The sequence below is a fragment of the Fundulus heteroclitus genome, chromosome 22 (genome assembly GCF_011125445.2).
Source record: "Fundulus heteroclitus isolate FHET01 chromosome 22, MU-UCD_Fhet_4.1, whole genome shotgun sequence".
NCBI lineage: Eukaryota > Metazoa > Chordata > Actinopteri > Cyprinodontiformes > Fundulidae > Fundulus > Fundulus heteroclitus.
In genome coordinates this window covers 5,543,541-5,562,903 of record NC_046382.1, presented here as the reverse complement: position 1 = coordinate 5,562,903, position 19,363 = coordinate 5,543,541, and the positions used below count along the sequence as shown (strand labels likewise).

The window sequence follows — 19,363 nt, the reverse complement described above, 5'->3', positions numbered from 1 at the left end:
TAAAGGTAAGAAAAGGTAAACTTACACCTGAAATGAGAGAGAACCATTATTTAAAGAGCAGACACAAAGTCAAACAGCACATTCATTGTTGCTGAACATTGTTATTGTGTTTTAGACCTGATAATTCAGCCAGACACAAAGAGCAGATGTAAAAGATTTATTAAACAACAGGTGTAGCTGGTGAGGGAAACTTCTGGAATGGACTTAGGAACCACTGGAAGGGAGAGGGACATGTTAGTGACAGAGAGGGAGAGTCAGGAAACGTCCACAGGTCGATGTCCAGAAACTGAGAACCAACAGGAGAGTCTGACAGGAACGAGGAACCAGGCAGGAATCCACAAACGATCAGAGTCACTGACAGGAAGGCAGTCTAGGAACGATGGAAGGTCTACTCACACAAGGTAATCTGTCATGATTTTGGCACTGTTGTCTAGTCTCTTTCATGTCACATACCTGTTTAGCTCCACCCATTCCTCATTACTTCAGATCTGTTCCACCTGTCCTCACCAGTATTTAACCAGGTCCTAGACAAGACAACAGTGCCAGTTTATTTCGACCCTTGTGTGAGACTTATTCTAGCATTTATTATTCTGATTCCTGATCCTGACCTGTTTGCCTTTCGACCTCTGAGCCTGCTTGTTCCCGTCTGATTCTGTTTGCCTGACCTGACTTCTGCCTGACATGACTACCTTGCTTCATCTCTGCCCACTGTGTATCGAACCTGGAACCGTGACCCGACTCCGTCCTGGATTATCCTTTGGTACCTCACTGGCTCTCTGACCTCCCGGCTGATCGGTCTAAAGTAGCTTTTGTCATCTCCTTATTAGCAGGCAAGGCTAAACTCTGGGGAACCTCTCAGTGGCAGAACAATTCTAGCATCTGTCATTGTTATAGAGCCTTTGCTCAGGAGCTAGTTCGTGTTTTCTGCCCAGTTCTTCCTTGTCGAGAGGCTTCAAGGGGAGTTTTTGCACTCAGGCAGGGCAACAGATCAGTGGCGGAGTATATTGTTGACTTTCATCTTTTGTCTTCTGAGAGCACTTGGAATGAGGACGCTCTCATGGATGTTTTCTACCGGGGTTTGCATGAAGGAGTTAAGGATGTACTGTCTACTCACGAGCTCCCGCAGACCCTGAAGCAGCTGGAGGACCTGGCCACACGGATCGATCTTCGGTTGACTGAACGTCGCAGAGAACGGGGAGCGCCGGCATCTACTAATCCTCGACCATCTTCCTATGTGCCTGCAGTGATAGTTCCTGCTCCTGCCCGTACACCAGACCCCGAGCCGATGCATCTGGGACGGACCCGTCTGACGCCAGAGGAGAGGAGCAGACGTTTTCTACTTAATCTCTGCCTTTATTGTGGTGATGAGGGACATCATGTATGTTCCTGTCCAGTTAAAGGGACAGTCTCAGTAGGGGAGAGAGGAACCCTATTGAGTCGAACCAGAATCACTGCCTCTTCTAATCTGTTATTCCCAGTGACTATTTTGGTTAGCTCCAAGAGTCACAACTTGTCTGCATTGGTGGACTCAGGCACTGACACTGAGTTTTTGGATGAGACTTTGGCTAGACAGTTGGGTATTAAGTTACTTCCAGCCCCAGCTACTCACAGGGTGGTTGCCTTAGATGGTCACCAAATAAACCAGTGTCAATTGGTTTCCGAGCCGATTGAACTTGTGGTGGGGGGTAACCATACTGAAAGGCTGACTTTTCTTATAATCGAGTCACCACAGGTTCCTGATGTGTTGGGGTTTACCTGGTTACGCAAACATAACCCCCAGATTGATTGGCAACGGGGGGAGGTTCTTGGGTGGGCTCCCGCCTGCTCAGGTTCATGTTTACATTCTGCGCAGTCACATCCTACAACCGAGAATGAGGTAGAGGAGACCTATCCGGACCTCTCCAAGGTTCCGGAGGAGTACCACGACCTGAAGGAGGCGTTTAACAAGAGCAAGGCTACCGCCTTACCTCCGCATCGGCCATATGACTGTAGTATTGATCTTCTGTCTGGGACAACACCCCCTAGGGGTAGGTTGTACTCTCTCTCTGTTCCCGAATCCCAAGCCATGCAGAAGTACATTTCAGACTCTCTGAAAGCAGGGATTATCCGTCCTTCTTCCTCACCAGCCGGTGCAGGGTTCTTCTTTGTGGGAAAGAAGGACGGTTCTCTTCGGCCATGCATTGATTACAGGGGTCTTAATGAGATTACAGTTAAAAACCGGTACCCGATTCCCCTGATAAACTCCGCATTTGACCAGATTCAGGGAGCCAAGATCTTTACCAAGTTGGACCTCCGTAATGCCTACCATTTGGTACGCGTCCGTGAAGGGGATGAGTGGAAAACGGCTTTTAATACCCCCACTGGACATTATGAGTACTTAGTAATGCCTTTTGGACTCACAAATGCACCGGCAGTTTTTCAGCATCTTATTAATGAGGTGCTCAGAGATATGGTTGGTCAGTTTGTGTTTGTGTACCTGGATGATATTATCATCTATTCCCGTGATCTGGAGACCCACAGGGGCCATGTTCGGTCAGTACTTCTACGTCTATTGCAGAACCAGTTATTTGTGAAGGCTGAAAAATGTGAGTTTCATGTTTCCACAATGTCATTTCTGGGTTTTGTGGTTTCTCCTGATCACATCGCTATGGATCCTGCTAAGGTTATTGCTGTCACTGATTGGCTGACCCCTAAGGATCGGAAACAGTTGCAAAGGTTCTTGGGGTTTGCTAACTTTTACAGGAGATTCATCAGGAACTACAGTTCGGTAGTTTCACCCCTTCACGCTCTTACGTCTTCTGCTGGAATGAACAGGCGGACAAGGCCTTCCAGAAACTTAAGGATTTGTTTACATCTGCACCTGTTCTGATCTCACCTGACCCTGATAAGCAGTTCACGGTGGAAGTGGATGCTTCCAGTACTGGAGTTGGGGCCGTTCTCAGCCAGGAGGCTGGGGACGATAAGATGCACCCCTGTGCTTTTTCTCCAGGGGACTCTCTGGCGCTGAGAGAAACTATGATGTTGGTGATCGGGAACTCTTAGCAGTCAAGTTAGCATTAGAAGAATGGAGACATTGGCTGGAGGGGTCCAAGATCCCCTTCTTGGTGTGAACTTGGAGTACTTGAAATCAGCCAAGAGACTGAACCCTAGACAGGCCAGGTGGGCACTATTTTTTTGGCGGTTTAATTTTTCTTTGTCTTACAGACCCGGGACCAAGAATGTTAAGCCAGATGCACTCTCTCGGATGTTCGAGGCGGACGAAGAGAGTACCGGTGGTGCTGAGGGTTTTATTCTACCGAAGTCTGTAAGATGTGCCATCACTATGCTTGATATTGAGAGAAAAGTTAGAGAGGCTCTTGGTAATATTCCACCCCCAGAATCTTGTCCTAATAATCGTTTATTTGTTCCTGATCATTTAAGAAAGAAAGAACACAGACATGGGGTCGTCTAAAAGCTGAAGCACATTGATGAGCAGCTGAGAAATGAGCGGCTGAGATCTCGCGAGAGCTGTGAGCTGTGCGTAAGTAAAATGGCGGCATACATGTAGTTCAAAATTAAATCCACTCAGGCAAGTAATAACCAATAACTGAAAATTAAACAAAGTAAAGTTTAAACATTAACAATTGTCTCATTTTCACGAGGGAACAAACTGGAAGAAGAGACCTTGACGAGCCTGGAGAGCTACCTGGACGAGTGTTTTGACAACATCGTGATGGGGAAGAAAAAAAATCCCGCAGCCACAAACACACCTTCACTCAAACGAACCCGGTCTAGCTCTACCGGTGCCTCAACTTCCACTCTGTCTCCCGACATGAGCTACAGCGACGTCCTGGAATCCATCGACAAAAAGCTTACCAGCCTGGACGCTCGCCTCGCCTTGGTAGAGGTGCTCCACAAAGAGTTCCGGGCTTTAAGAGAAGCGGTCGAATTTAGCCAAGCCCAGCTAGCTTCTGTTGCTGCGGAAAATGATGCGCTGAGGGGGAAAGTCACGGAGCTAACCGAGGGGTTGACGCGGCTGACCGGCGAAAATAAGAAAATGAAAGAATCCATTCTGGACATACAGTCGCGAAGTATGAGAGACAACCTCGTCTTTGCAGGCATCCCGGAGCGGCAGGAGGAAGACCCTGAGTTTGCTATACGTGAGTTTCTCCAGCAGAAGCTAAAAATACCAGCGGATCGGGTAAAAAACATCACCTTTCTTCGCGTTCGCCGGCTCGGAGGTAAGAAACCCGATAAAATCCGCCCTCGTCCGATTGTAGCCAAATTTGAGCATTATAAACAAAAAGTGTTTGTTAAAAGCTATGGCCGCGAATTGAGAGGAACGGATTTCAGTGTTAATGACCAGTTTCCCAAGGAAATCCTAGACCGTAGGTGAGTGTTATTTCCAATCAGGAAAAAATACATTAATGATGGCGTCAGAGCTAACGTTGCAGTTGACAAACTTTATATCAATGGTCAGTTGTTCAGGGATCAGAAGATCACTCCTTGGCTTTATTAGATGCACAAAGAGTGGATTTATAGCTTGTCACGCTTGGGGGAAAAAAAAAAATAAATAAAATGTGTTCGGAACACGGTGATAAAAGAAATAAATGCACAGCTCAAGAGGACGCTTGCACGGTATGGTTGCTAGTCACGGTTGGGTACACGAGGCATGGGTGATGGTTATTTCTCTTTCATCTTTTCTCACTCTTTGCACTTTCTTAATTCTCTGTCTTTCTTTGAATTATTCATCTGCTCCTTTCCTGCTGACCAGGAAATCACAAGCACGTCAGATGATGCTACCTGGGTCTTTGTATAACTATTCTTCTGAGGACATGCACTTTTCAACTTCTCACTTTCACCTATGATGAATGTAAAGTTTGTGTCATGGAATGTGCATGGAGCAGGCACCAGGGAAAAACAGCTAAAGATCTCTAACCAGCTTACAAGATTAAAGGCAGATGTTGTCTTATTGCAAGAAACCCATAAATCAGATACAACTGTAAGTGATCTTAACTCACCTGAGTTCCCCAATGTGTTTGCTGCCTGCTATAACTCTAGACAGAGAGGAGTAGCAATTTTAATTCACAAAAACGTTAGTTTTAAAATATCAGACAAAATTTTTGATCCCGAAGGTAGATTCATAATAATTAAAATATCTATTCATAACCAGAAGTTATAAAAGTAATATATAAATGTGGCGGGAGCAGTGTGATAATTGGGAACTTAAGTTTAAAAGACACTATTTTAATAATTGGTTACAACAACTCCGCTAAAAAGTTACCTTTAAAGCACACAGACCCGCTACAGATGAGGCTTGAGACACTCTCACAATGTAACAATTTTATTTATTCTGCAATTGTTTGTTAATCGAAAATACTAGTCTAAAACCACTCACACATTAAAAGTCAGTGTTAGCGCAACTCAGGGACGGGGGTGCAATTTGGGGTAGTGTCCTAAAAGAAAAGAAACACAGCAAACGAAACAAGGCAAAACAAAAGAAAATCGTGCACCAAACCAAAAAGGAGTACCACCACCCGGAAAGTCCACCACCAACACCACGAGCTGGCCGTTCCTATCACAAAAAAATAGAAGAGAGACATGCAAATTACAAACAATACAATTATGCAGTTCAGCCCACAATCAAGCAGCAATAGTCCAAATTAAGAGTCGTCCAGGGAGAAACCGATCCGCCGTAGCAGACGCCACTCAGAGCGGCAGTAGAAAATTAGTCCGAGCTGATCACCAATCGGCCCAATTCAGCCACACTGGACGAGTGGTAGGAGCCAACTTTACGCCGACCAGGACGGCGGGCCTACAGCCAGCAACCAGGACGACAGGTAGGCAGCCGACAGATTATCCAGTTGACAGGCGGACCGTCGGTCGAGGACAACCAGAACAGCGGGCAAACAGCCGGCCAAGGACAAACGGCAGCGGCTATCAAAAATAAATGTTAGAAATGGAATCTAAAAGCATCCAAACTTCAGCACTTCACCTACCGCTGAGTTCTCTATGTAGTGCCTCTAAAAGGAAGGAGGAAACGTAGAACTTGTACAGGCGGCGGCGATCAGAGCGTCGTTAGCGCATCATTTGCGCGCGTGCATTAATTTGCAGCTGTTATACAGAAAATGTAAATAAATCACAAGTAATAAGTTTGCTTGAGAGAGGTGAAGCCTGCCTTACCTAGCGTGCAGCACCAACCAACACCGAGGTCTGAACCGGAAGGAAAACAACGTCATGTCAACCAGGTAGGGGAGGGTCCTCTATATACAGGCAGCCAGCGCCACAACCAATTAGATTTAGGCACTTGTGTGGTGCGTTCAAAGGCCACAGGCATACTGCCACATTCATATATATATATATATATATATATATATATATATATATATATATATATGAATGTGGCAGTATTATGCCCTAATATATATATATATATATATATATATATATTAGGGCTGGGCAAGTTAACGCGTTAATTTCACGTTAATTCATTAGACTATTAACGGCGATATTTATTTTATCGCGCATTAACGCATGTTGCTCACATGCTTTCAGTCAGTGTCAGTCAGCAGGCGCGCTGACTGCAGCGCGCTGTCACGGCAGCACTCTCCCGCTCCCCCTCCCCTCTCGTACATGGCTCAGCGGCGCCAGCCAATCAGCACGCAGGCTCAGCCTGGCCCGCCCACTCAGCTCTCACACAAACTTAACAAACAAACAGCTGAGAGGGACCGCAGCAGCGAAAAAACATGAACAAGGGAAGTAGCACCGTTTGGCTTTATTTTAATACCGTAAATGAAATCAAGCTGTATGTTTTGTAAAAAGCCGGTTCATTTCAGTGGAAACACAACAAATTTATCTAAGCACGTGAAAAAACATGAAAACGTCGAGCCCCAGAAACGGAGAGAGGAGACGAAACTTCTGTCATTGCCCCGACAGACCCACAGACTGACGTCTCTGACTGAGGCGTTTCAGTCCTCCAGGGAACATCCAGGTAGATCAGCGGATGGATGGATGGATGGATGGATGGATGTTACTGGAGCCCACACATAACATGTAATTAAGACCTTGAAAGAACCCAGTACATATATTAAAAAGTGTTATTTAAGATAAGATAACATTAGCTAATCCTTTTTTTATCCCACGACGGGGAAATTTATAGGATTAAAGCAACAGGCAGGTGCACACAACACGGACAAAATTACATAAGGATTGAAATATATAAGAGGTGGATTAGCGAAAAAGAACTGAACATAACATTATTATTATTATTATTATTATTATTATTATTATTTAATTGTAATAATAAAATAAAAACCACAAAACCCAAAAGGTCAACAGTTTCATGATACATCAAGCTTAGGGACTGGCTAATATAGAGCAGGTCAAAAAAGGCCATATTTTGGCTGCAGTGCTTGCTGTTCTCTTATGAAGAAAAGATCAACTAGTGCACTAAATTCAATAGATGGGTTGAAAATATCCAGTATAAAATAAGTGCTACAAATGTTACAACACTTTTGTTCATATGGCAGCAGAACATTAAAATAAAAGTGCTCTTTACACTACTTTTGAATTCATTCTTGGAGTTTGTAAATACAATGCGATTAATCGCGATTAATCAGGGCGATTAATCGCGATTAAATATTTTAATCGTTGCCCAGCCCTAATATATATATATATATATATATATATATATATATATATATATATATATATATATATATATATATATATATATATATATATATATATATATATAATATAAATATACTGTTAGTGTATATGGTCCAAATGTTGATGAACCCTCATTCTTCCACATACTCTTCCATGCAATTTCAAAACACGGGCATTGTTCTCTAATTATTGGGGGTGACCTCAACTTTGGTCTAAATGAGGAAATAGACAGGCTGAATACTACAGGGATTCAGCGTAGTTGGCAGTCTTTAATTATAGTCAAACAATACATGAGTGATTTTGGTCTTTGCGATGCATGGCGTTCTCTTCATCCTAATAGTAAGCAATATACTTTTTTTTCAAATGTTCACCACTCGTATTCTCGTTTGGACTATTTCTTAATCAGCAGTTCGCTGCTGTCGGACGTTTCAGATGCTGTAATTCATCCTATCGCTATTAGTGATCATGCTCCTGTTACTTTAACCCTAACAAATAAAAAAAATAACCCCACAAAACAAGAGCTGGAGATTTAATACATCGCTGCTTAAAGATGAAGAATTTAATACATTTTTCAAAGAAGAGTGGGCTTCAGCATCTATACTTTGGGAAGCAGGGAAAGCAATGATGAGAGGCAAAATAATTTAATTCTCATCTCACAAAAAGAAGTTGGAAATCAAGAAGATTCAGGAATTAGAAGAAAAACTTAAGTTAATAGAAACTTCCCTGGAGGAGGGAAAGTTGGGTAAAATCCGTAAAATAAAACTAGAATTAAACCAGTATATTGAAAAGCAAAACAAATTTCTGACTCCTCCTTGGCTGACGTCACTTCCTGTTTGCGGTAAGGCGTATTGTATCACTTCCTGTTTTCACTGCGTGAGCAACGGTTTGTTGCTCCAGATTCTCTCGCTTTTATCTTTAATCTCTTTGCTGTAACATCTGTTTCTAACACATAAGCACTTTTAAAACATTTTCTGTTGCTGCACATCACGCTTGGGAACTCCTCGTGTTTCACGGTTTGCTCTCTTGGCGTGGTAGAAGGGCGCTAGCCTAGCTTTAGCCTGGCCTAGCTTTAGCTCCACAATGGCTTCCTCTCCTACTATTACTTCAGCTTCTCCGTCTCTGACTAAGTCTCCCGTTATCTCCTGCTCTCTGTGTCAGATGTTTAGCTATTCCTCTGCCTCCTTTAGTGATAATGGTACTTGTAATAAATGTAGTGTTTTTGTAGCTTTGGAGGCGAGGGTGTCAGAATTAGAGTCCCGGCTCCGTGCTATGGAAAGACCAGCTGATAGCCGCCCCTTTGCTAGCGCGGAGCCACATAGACCTTGCGTTAGTTCACTTAGTGGTCCTCCAGAAGCACCCGAGCAGCCGGGTAAGCAGGCCGGCTGGGTGACAGTTCGTAGGAAGCATAGCTCTAGATTTCAGCCCCCAGTTCACCACCAACCCGTCTGCGTTTCTAACAAATTTTCCCCACTCAGCGACACACCCGCTGAGAAGCCGACCCTGATTATTGGGAGCTCAATAGTCAGAAACGTGGCACTAGAGACACCAGGGACCATAGTTAAATGCCTGCCAGGGGCCAGAACGGGCGACATAGAATCTTACCTAAAACTGCTGGCTAAGGATAAGCGTAAATACAGTAAGATTGTTATTCACGCTGGCGGTAATGACACCCGGTCACGCCGATCGGAGGTCACTGAAGTTTGTGTTGCTTCGGTGTGTGAGTTTGCTAAAGCAATGTCGGACTCCGTAATTTTCTCTGGTCCCCTGCCTGATCTGACCAGTGATGACATGTTTAGCCGCATTTCATCATTCAACCGCTGGTTGTCTAGGTGGTGTCCTGAAAACGACGTGGGCTACATTGATAACTGGAGAACTTTCTGGGGAAAACCTGGTCTGATCCGGAGAGACGGCATCCATCCTACTTTGGATGGTGCTGCTCTTCTTTATAGAAATCTGGCTGGATTTATTAGTTCTCCTAAATGCTGACAACCCAGGGTCCAGACCAGGAAGCAGAGCCGTAGTTTATCACACCTCTCTGCAGCTTCTGTACTGTTACCCACCCATTATCCTATTGAGACGGTGTCTTTCCCACGGCCAAAACTTAACAGATCAAAAACTTATCTAAAAGGAACAAATCATAAAAACCTACTAAAAATCAATACGGCTCACCTTGAACCTAAAAATAAAACAATTAAATGTGGTCTATTAAATATAAGGTCTCTCCCTCCAAAGACTTTGTTAGTTAACAAATTGATTTCTGATAAACAGATTGATTTGTTTTGTCTCACAGAAACCTGTGTTATGGAATAAGCTGGTTGAATATGCTTATTATTATTATTAATTATAATTTGGTATTATAATTTAAATAATAAATCATTCAACTCAAAATTCCGCTATAACAAATATAGTTCAAATGGTGGTGATGTTAGCTATAAGCTTATAAGTATTTATACCACTAATACATTAGTTAATTTGCTGTTATGAACTCATTTATGCTGGAATAAATGATCAGGTCGGACTGTTAACCGACCAGGTTTATCCAGCAGGCTGTGAGAACCCCAATGTAACTGCAATTAGAGTTTAAATCCTTATTCCTTATCACCATCCAATGATATTGTCTCTGTATTAATATCAGATGTTAACTCCAAAGGAGGTTAGCTCTGATTTCTGAATAACCATGTAACTGTGATTGGACTGAACACAAAACAATGTCTATTCCGCAGTCGTTGGTTTTATTGAGCCAAAAGCAATTCCCTGTTACAGTAATTCTCTGATTCAAACAACTTTGGAATTCTTACTCATTACTAAACTTAAACATGCAAAATATATATGTGGAAATAAAGAACAAAACAAAAATAAACAATGGATTAAAATGAGCGGTTAGCAGATCTTAACTTAACTCAAAGTTGTTTAACACCGCCCTCGAAACACCGGCATTTGACGTATCAGCATTGATAGACAGAACAGCTTCGGGAATCTCACTGGACGCTTTGATGTCTTACCAAAAGCTAGTTCAGCTAAGCTCCCTACAGTCCAGATCACGTCACCCTCCCAAGATGGCTGCTACGATGACGTATGAGGGGAGGTCCTAATGACGTAACCACGCTTACGCTGATGGGATAATGCCTCGCTTCGAGGGGCGCAGCTAACTGGGAGTTTAAAGCAAAGCCCGCGACTTGAGCTCGGACAAAAAAGATTAAATTGATAAGAAGACGCGAAAAGAGAGAGGGGGGAAAGCAGGGAAAAAGATGAAAAGAAATAAAGCGGTAACCCACGGCGGGGTTCTTGATGGATCACAAATCAACACAGCAAATCAATTGTAAAATGCATGCACATACAAAGAAAATGTTCAGCAAAATAATTCCAACTTCGTCGTGGAATAAAAGCATTAACCAACACCTACAAAGTTCTACGCCTGCCCAGGCACTTCTAAACACCCTGTTGGTGAGACAGAAATAAAAGGGGAGACCCCGTTACTTTGAGGTGCCTCGGGGCTGGTCCGGAGCGCTCCGAGTGTGGCTTTCTGGACGCGCCTTGACGAGCGCAGATGTCCGCAGGCTGCAGCGGGACGGGGAAAAAGCTCCTTCGTTTCTTCCTCCGGGTTCAACAGTCGCTTTGTTGGCCAGACAAAGCGGGGTCCTCTTCGATCACTGGGAGATGCGGCGCCTCTCAGTCTTTTGATCAGAGGGAATTTAAAAGTACTTATTTAAGTCGACCTCCTGTTATAAAAAGCAGGGAATAACCGTTGCGTCGAAAAATCTCGGTCCAGCGAGCAATCGAACACGTGGCGTGGAATCACCCCAACGGAATCAGCTGTGTGTGTGTCTCCTCGGGTTGGCTAAAAGCCAGGGAAGAAGAAAGATTGTCGTGGGTGATCGGCTTTTATAGCCATCACCATAGCAACCTTATCTTGATCGGCGGCCATTTTGCCGTGTTGCGTGATGGGAGTTGGTGGCCATTTTGACCACATTGCATCATGGGTAACGCAGTCCGTTACGTCCCGAATTGATGCCCGCTTTCTGTCACGTCTGAACTGGCACAACACCTGGCTACAAGAGGACTACGTTAGTATAAATGAGTCAACTCCCTCCAATTATTCAAATTTCCACAATCCCAGACCTGTGGGAAGAGGAGGAGGAGTGGCAACCATCTTTCAGTCTGATTTACTGTGACATCATCCAGAGAAGACGGCTCACCCGCTACTACCATCTAATGTAGAACAGATTACTAGATCAATGTGTGCTTCTGTGCCTTTTTGTCTGTCTTGTTGTGTCTCTACTCTGTCTTCTGTAACCCCAGTCGGTCGAGGCAGATGACCGTTCATACTGAGCCCGGTTCTGCCGGAGGTTTTCCTTCCCGTTAATGGGGAGTTTTTCTTCCCACTGTCGCTTCATGCTTGCTCAGTATGAGGGATTGCAGCAAAGCCATGTACAATGCAGACGACTCTCCCTGTGGCTCTATGGTTCCCCAGGAGTGAATGCTGCTTGTCGGGACTTTGATGCAATCAACTGGTTTCCTTATATAGGACATTTTTGACCAATCTGTATAATCTGACCCAATCTGTATAATATGATTGAACTTGATTTTGTAAAGTGCCTTGAGTTGACATGTTTCATGATTTGGCGCTATATAAATAAATTGAATTGAATTAATAAAACTTCGATTAGAAAATTTTGAACATGGCAATAAATCAGGAAGCTTCTTAGCTAATCAGCTAAAAATAAATAAAGAGAAAACGACTATATTTGCAGTTACAGATTCCAATGGGAATACATTACATGATCCAGAATGTATAAATAACACCTTCCGTGATTTCTACAAAACTTTATACACATCACAGATAAATCCATCAGACAACGACACTGGACTCACCGCTGACAACAGTTGAAGTTCAGGAAGCTTTAACAAGCATGCCCAATAAAAAGGCTCCAGGCCCAGATGGATTCCCTACTGAGTTTTATAAGGAGTTCTGGAGTATTCTGGCACCAACGTTTCACAGAATGTTGCAAGAAATTCAGGAAAATGGCAGATTTCCAGCTAATATGAACTCTGCCACCATCAGTCTTCTGCTTAAGCCAGGCAAAGATCCTATGTTGCCCACCAGTTATCGTCCCATATCCTTAATCAACGTGGATATTAAAATAATATTTAAAGCTTTTGCAAAACGATTAGATAAAGTCACTCCTTTCATAATCCACCCAGACCAAACTGGCTTTATCAGAGGAAGGCAGTCATCCACAAATACACGCAGATTACTTTATTTAATAGATTATTCCTACAGTACAAATAATAAAACTATTATTATGTCTTTAGATGCAGAAAAAGCATTTGATAGAGTAAATTGGAATTTTTTATTCGCTACTCTGCATGAATTTGGTTTTGGCAATTTTTTTATAAATTGGTTAAAAATTTTATACAGCTCTCCTACAGCCTGTGTCAGGACAAATAATCAAACATCTTCCAGCTTTTGTCTCCAGAGGGGCACTAGGCAAGGATGCCCACTTTCCCACTCACTTTATGCCATTTTTATTGAACCTCTAGCAGCAACAATTAGACAAACAAAGGTTATTAAAGGTATAAAATGCATGAATATAGAGCATAAGATTAGTCTTTATGCTGATGATGTATTACTCTATCTTCAGCACTCAAACTCTTCCCTTTCTCAAGTAATTAGATTACTAGAATCCTTCTCAAAGGTTTCTGATTACTCTATAAACTGGTCTAAATCTACGGTACTGCCAATTAATTGCTCTTTCCAAAACCCCCTAGATTTACATTTGCGCTCAGGAAACATCACATATTTGGGTATTACTGTGTCGTCTAAACTAGCAGATTTAGTAAAATCTAATCACATCCCACTTTTAAAAAAGAAAGAAGATGACCTGGATAGATGGAAATCGCTTCCAATTTCACTCATGGGTAGGGTAGCTTCGAATGATGGTCTTACCTAGAATTAATTACTTATTTTCAATGATCCCCAATAAACCATCATCTGACTGGTTTAAATCTCTAGACTCTTCAACCTCTAAATTTCTTTGGAGAGATAAACCGCCCCGTATCAGCTTAAAGACGCTACAGAAAACTAAAGACAGAGGGGGACTAGATAAAGCATAATCCTTTAGACGAGCCCTGGATAGATATAGAACAGAAAATATGAAATAATATCATGATTTCAGATTTGCCGTTTATTAGCTCAAATATAAAACGGCATACATGCTTTAAAAATATCAATATCAGCTCTACTCTGACAGCATGGTGGGAGTTTCTTAAAATGACAAAGTCGTCACTTATCCCATGCAGTTGTACACCCATCTGGAACAACACTGACATTCTACAAAATAATAATATGATAAACTTTACATACTGGAAGAATAAAGGTATTGAATATCTGGAACATTTACTTGATGGAACCGAGTTCATCAATTTTTCCAAACTAAATATGCAATATGGCATTAGTAAAAATAAATTTTTGGAATATGAACAACTTAAATCTATAATTAGAAAAAAATTTAAGCATATTAAAGGTGGTTTACAAATTCCAAGTAATATATTAGTTCCTAGATTTAAACCCCCCCAAACTACTGTCTAAATCATACAGGACACTGACTAAAATAGATGATTCGATATCTCTTCCTATTATGAAATGGGAAGAGGATCTATCAGTCAGCTTTGAACAAAACTTCTGGGCTCAGATATGTCTAAGAACTTTCAAATTGACTAGAAACACCAACTTACAACTAATACAATACAAAATCCTTCACAGAGTACACTACACAGGACAAAGATTATTCAAGATGGGTCTGGTACAATCTAATATCTGTCCACACTGCATAGGCAATCATCCTGATAATTATATGCATGCGCTATGGTTATGCACACAAGTCCAGAGGTTCTGGACACAGATATGTAAGGACTTATCAAAGTGCTTGAGCTGTAATATTACACCTTCCCCATCAGTTTGCTTGCTCGGTAATTTTGAGGAAAGCCCTCTGGGGAATAAAATAGTTTACATGGTTTTCACTGCACTATGTATTGCAAAGAAAACTATCCTCATGAATTGGAAAAGTAAGGAGAATCTCAGTATCAATCAGTATAGAGATCTTTTGTTGGATCATATTAATCTTGAGACAGCATCTGCATCCACATCTGTTCGATCTCTTTGGGCTCCTTTGATTAGCACTATCACTTAGTGGAATGGGGGCGGTGGGTTGCTTCCTGCAGAGCGCAGTGGCTGGGTGGAGGGGTTCCTGGGACTCTGGGGGCAGTTGGAGTGGGGCGCTTGGTGGGTCTGACTCCAGGGTCTGTTGCCCCCATCTGGGAGGAGCTTGGGAGGCCTACGGGTGGCCCACAGCACCTCTTGCGGCGCTCTTGGGGAGCTACGCGGTGATGGACGTGGGTTACTGACCTGGTAGCTGTGCTGTCGCTGGGTGGGTCCTGGGTGGGTCTGGGGGGGTTCCGGTTCCGGGGGGTGTGCCGCTTGGGGTCTGGGCCGGCGTGCGCCCAGGTGTCTGCCCCTTCACGGGGCCTCTGGTGCGCTGAGGGGCCTCGGGGCCTGTTGAGCTGGTAGGGGGGCATGGTCATTAACATCTCAGGGCAGATGCTCTTCCCCTTCTTTGGGTTGGCACTCTGCTAGTGGGGGGAGGGGAGGGAGGGGGAGTAGTGACTTACCCAGCCTGGATGTCTAGTGTCGAATGTATGGTGAGATGTTTGAATGTTAGTGTTGGGGAGGGGTTAAATCTACGGGTGGGGTGGGGAGGATTTGGTGGACGTTCTGCTGGGCTTGTGTCCGGCCCCCTGTCCCGGTCCTGGTCCGTGTAGTCTCCCGGTGCGGGTTTCGCCTGGGGGGTGGGGTTTGGGATGGCTCGTGCAGGCTGGCTGGCCAGGGTCCCCCATCTTATTTGTTTATTTATTTATTTATATATATATTACTATTATTATTATTATTATTAAATTTTTTTTGGGGGGGGGGGGGGTTAAAGCCAGTAGCCTTGGGGGGTGGGCTGGGGGAGGTAGAGGTGTTGGTCCTGGTGGGTGGTTGGCTGGCGGGCCCTGCGGCCTCTCCCCGGCCCCCGGGCTATGGTGGTGCCGCTGGTGGGGCCCCTTTCTCCGGGTGGGGCTTTCAGGGACCGGGGGTGCCTATTGGAGTCAGTAGGGGAGCTGGCTCCCTGGGTTGGCTCCCCAGTCCTTTGCTCCCCATCCCCTGACTCCTCCCTCTGCCTGCTCCATCATGCCGCCACACATGTAGGTCCTTGGGGAGAGGGCGTTACTGGAGGTTGCCACCTTTTGGTGACATCCCTCTCCCCAATTTTATCATGCATTTTAGACACTTTCACTCCAAACATTTTCACAACGCACATTCATGTAGGCCACAATATGGGGGGGTGGGGGGAAGACGTCTGGGGGGGGCTTATGTTGTGTGAGCCTCGCCTCGGGCGGCTCCCTTCACCCCCTCTCGCATTTAGACATTGAGGGTTCTGGGTAGTTGCTTGGAGGGGGAGCGCTGGCACCAGCTTCCTTCCGGAGGGGGGTGGGCTGTGCCGTGCACCCCCTTCGGTGCTCCCAGTTTTAAACACACCTGAGATCAACATGCAACAACACAACATCTGAGCGGGCGTAGGGAGGATCGGGGGTCTTTTGCACACCCCGGTCTCCGATCGCGGCACGGAGTCTGGGGCCTGGAGGAGGTACGGGCCACTGGGTCCGGGGTCTTGGCGGGGGGCTGCTGCGGGTAGCCGGCGGCTTACCGGGTCTGGGGCTGACGCCTCTGCTCTCCCCAGGAAGGGATGGGGGGCAGGGGTGGCTAGGGTAAGGTTGGGGTGGGAGGGGGTTTATTAGGTATATAGTGGGTGAGGGGGGGCTCTGGTCGGGTGGCCCATACGGGTCGTGTCGGCCCCCCCTCTCTGGGGGGCCTGATCCGGGTGGCGTCTGGTCCGGGGGCGGGGCCGGGGGTCGGGCACAGGCATTGTATTGTTGAAGTGGGGGGGGGGGGGGGGTGACCCCCCCCCCCACTTGGGATTTCTGGAGGTGAATGCTATGTGGGAATGTGTGTACAGCGTCCTTTTTTGTGTCTGTGTGTGGCGAGTGGGGCACAAGGGAGGGATGGTGTGAATGAGGTTTTTTTTTTTTTTTTTTCTTCCAGGTTCGGGCCCGGTCCACTCCCTCTCCCAAGAACATCTCAAGTCTCCGATAGGTGCGGAGCCCATCCCCCCACATCCTGCCCTCCTCCGCTGCGTTGGCGGGCGCCTTGGCCCTCTGGCGCGTTGGCGGTCCTCGGGTTTGGGGCGGGTTCCTGGGTGGGCGCCGGCCCATTCCCGGAGGAGGCCACGGGCTCGTCCCCGCGGCTCTTGGGGGCGTCGGCATTGCGGTGGCTGGGGGATTTCCTCGGGGTCGTCTCTCCTCTTTCCTTGGGGCGGGGGGGGGGGGGTTGCAGATTTCCTGTGAGGGCCCCTCTCGGGCGCACTGCTTTGAGGGCCCCTTTGGGAGTCCGGGGTTACGGGTCCCCTGACTCCTGCCTCTGTGCTCGGGGAAGGTGGGTCTTCGGTTCTCCACAATCATTATCGAACTATTTCCTTCTGGATAATTTTCACCTAAACTAGTGCACTCTCACAAACTCCCACAGGTGCTGGGTCCCAGTTATTAAATGTTCACTTATATACAGAAAGGCTATAATTTATTTATTTATTTTCTTTTACTTTCTTTTTTAGGTATCACATTACACATGTCAGCTTAAATAATAATACATATGATTTAGCAATGGTATCAAGGTGTTATACGATTATATCTGTTGCTTTATGTCTGTTGGTTGTGCTGTTCTTTTTTGTCTCTTTCCAGGTGATGGAGCAGACAGGGGACGTTTTATCATTCTCTTCCTTTTATCTCTTCTCTCTTTCACCTCTTCTTTCTTTCTTTTTTTTTTCTCTTCTTGTTTTTCTTTTACTTTCCTACTTTCCCATTGTAGTGTCCATATAATTAGAAATTCTCCCTGCAGGAATCACAATAAAGCTATTTACATGCACAAATCAAGCGGAGCATTATGGCGAAAGCTGTTTGCTCCACTTGTGAAAGTAAAATCTGTCGAGCTCTATTTGGCATTAAGATATCAATTCTTATTGCCACATTGCTAGACAGGACACTGGGAAAAAAAAAGGAAAGAATGTGTTAGATTTCTGTCATGGTTCTCGTCTTTTTTGTCATCCCGGGGTTACCAGAACTATTCGTAATGTTCAGACACAGTTCTGGTGGTCTTCTCTGTCCGCCGACGTGCGGGAGTTTGTGGCAGCCTGCCCCCAGTGTAATCAGGCTAAGACCTCCAGACAACCTCCATCCGGCTTGCTCCGACCACTACCTGTTCTGTCTCGACCATGGTCTAACATTGCCATGGATTTTATCACAGGCTTACCGTCTTCAGAGGGGAATTCTGTCATTCTCACCATCATTGATCGGTTTTCCAAGATGGTCCATTTGGTTCCGCTGCCCAAACTCTCATCCGCTAAAGAGACGGGGGAGATTTTGGCCCGGGAGGTTTTCCGTCTTCATGGAATTCCAACAGACATCGTGTCGGACAGGGGTCCTCAGTTTGTGGCGCAGTACTGGAAGGAGTTCTGCGCCATGCTGGGGGTCTCTGTCAGTTTGTCGTCGGGATTCCACCCCCAGACGGATGAGCAGACAGAGAGGGCCAACCAGGAAGTGGAAACTAAGTTACGCCTGTTGTGTCAGTCGGACCTCACTAAATGGGTCAGTCAGATTCCATGGATATAACATGCACTTAATTCTACTCCTTCTAGCACCACTGGTCTCTCTCCATTTTTTGTTGTGTTTGGTTTTCAGCCAGCAGTGTTTACTATCCAAGAGAGAGATTCTAAAGTTCCGTCTGCCCGACTATCTGCTCTGAGGTGCCAGCGAGCCTGGAGAAGGGCTAGAAGAACTATTCTCAGTTCCGTGGAGAGCCAGACCAGACCGGAGGATCCCGGCACCTGTTTATCAGGTAGGCCAGAAGGTTTGGCTCTCCACAAGGGATCTGCCTCTCCGAGGAGAAGAAGCTGGCACCTTGGTTCATCGGGCCATTCCCTATTTCTAAGATAGTAAACCCGGTGGCCGTCCGCCTCCAGCTTCCTCGCACTATGAAAATACGTCCTACTTTTCATGTGTCCCGGGTCAAACCTGTTAACACCTCTAGATTCGTGCCCGCCTCCAGAACCCCGCCTCCCACCTGACTCATCGACGGCGATCCTGTGTACACCGTCAACCGGATCCTGAGGGCCAGAAGAAGAGGCAGGGGCCTGTCATGATTTTGGCACTGTTGTCTAGTCTCTTTCATGTCACACACCTGTTTTGCTCCACCCATTCCTCATTACTTCAGATCTGTTCCACCTGTCCTCACCAGTATTTAACCAGCTCCTAGACAAGACAACAGTGCCAGTTTATATCGACCCTTGTGTGAGACTTATTCCAGCGTTTATTGTTCTGATTCCTGATCCTGACCTGTTTGCCTTTCGACCTCTGAGCCTGCTTGTTCCCGTCTGATTCTGTTTGCCCGACCTGACTTCTGCCTGACCTGACTACCCGCTGGATCTCTGCCCACTGTGTATCGAACCTGGAACCGTGACCCGACTCCGTCCTGGATTATCCTTCGGTACCTCACTGGCTCTCTGACCTCCCGGGTCCGACCTTCGACCACGTCCCCGACTTCGTCTTTGGCTTCGCTCTACGGCTC

The 19,363-nt window shown here is 45.4% G+C and overlaps 1 protein-coding gene and 1 long non-coding RNA gene across 2 annotated transcripts in view; both read right to left on the bottom strand.

The window, feature by feature from the left end:
* LOC118557040 (proteinase-activated receptor 1-like) overlaps window positions 1-19,363 on the bottom strand; it is a 40,109-nt gene that overhangs the window by 914 nt on the left and 19,832 nt on the right. The gene's annotated exons all lie outside the window — the stretch shown is intronic.
* On the bottom strand, window positions 5,308-6,322 carry LOC118557244. Its single transcript, XR_004927741.1, has 2 exons — window positions 6,163-6,322; window positions 5,308-6,093 (listed from the first exon to the last, which is right to left on the bottom strand). It is a non-coding gene; the product is annotated as an uncharacterized LOC118557244 (long non-coding RNA).